This window comes from Vombatus ursinus, unplaced genomic scaffold, assembly GCF_900497805.2.
Source record: "Vombatus ursinus unplaced genomic scaffold, bare-nosed wombat genome assembly UNPS02000580.1, whole genome shotgun sequence".
Classification (NCBI taxonomy): domain Eukaryota; kingdom Metazoa; phylum Chordata; class Mammalia; order Diprotodontia; family Vombatidae; genus Vombatus; species Vombatus ursinus.
Window position 1 is genome coordinate 17,932,305 of NW_020940358.1, and position 1,177 is coordinate 17,933,481.

The following is a 1,177-nucleotide window of genomic DNA, read 5'->3' on the forward strand; positions in this document are numbered from 1 at the left end:
ATAATTCCTTAAAAATTAGAATTGGGCAAGTGGAAGCTAATGACTCTATGAGACACCAAGAACAAGACAAACAAAGTTAAAAGAATTAAAAAGAAGAATGTAAAATACCTCATTGGAAAAACAACTGATCTGGAAAATAGGTCTAGGTGAGAAAATTTAATAATTACTGAATTACCTGAAAGTCATAATTAAAAAAAGAGTCTGGATGGCATCTTTCAAGAAATTATCAAGGAAAACTGCCCTGATTTCCTAGAACCAGAGGGTAAAATAGTCATTGAAAGAATTCACCCCCTTAGCCTCTTCTTTCTGCAGCACCATGCCAGGGGGCAGTGACCCAGAGGGTGCAGTGCAGTGGGAGGAGCAGCAGTGGGGCACAATATCCCATTTAGCTTCAACCCAGAGCCCATACTGGAAGACATCTGTTGCCTCCAGACAGAATGAGACTGGGACCAGTCCCATAAACCACAGAACCTCCTCCTGGCCCTTGTTGGGGAAGGGGGAAAGTTGACAGAACCCTTTCAGTGGATGCCTGATGGTGGGCCTGGACCCCTGTCCTGGTCAGAGGCAGAATGATGGGTGTTAGGGGAGGAGCTCAGTGATGTCCTTATGTATCTGGTAGCTCTGGCATCACAATGCCACATTGACCTGCCATAAACTGTGCTGGCCAAGATAGAGACCAACCACCACCACTACCCAGTCCATGTTGCCTGTGGCTCTTTCTGCAAGTACATAGAGTTGCCCCATGAAAATAAACCGAAGTTTGAGCACCTTAGCCCTGCCCCAGGAGCCACAGAATGTGCACCTTTGTCTAGGAGAGTGGAGGGGACTAAATAAAGAACAGGACTTGTGGAACAGGGATGGGATTGTGGGCCTGGATGGGAGCTGGAATTCATGGGACTGACTCCAGCGATGCTGGTGAGGACAGTCCAGATTGGGGACCCACTGGGAAAGCAGGGACACAAAAGTCTTCTCAAATCCTCCTTTAGCTGTTACTAGATCTTAGAAATACAAAGTTCCTCCACCCTCCTAAATCCTTCTAGAAAAGTATGGGGTGGGATATAGAAATGGAGGATGTCCTTCTCAGGTTGTAATTTTTTTCCTTTAATAAAATGGTTTTGGGATTAAAAAAAAAAAGAATCCACCTCACCTCCTGAAAGAGATCCCAAAATGAAAACTC

At 45.2% G+C, this 1,177-nt stretch overlaps 1 pseudogene; it reads left to right on the forward strand.

Moving 5' to 3' along the window:
* The first annotated feature begins 316 nt into the window (after positions 1-316).
* On the forward strand, positions 317-834 carry LOC114034890 (annotated as a pseudogene).
* The last annotated feature ends 343 nt before the right edge of the window (positions 835-1,177 follow it).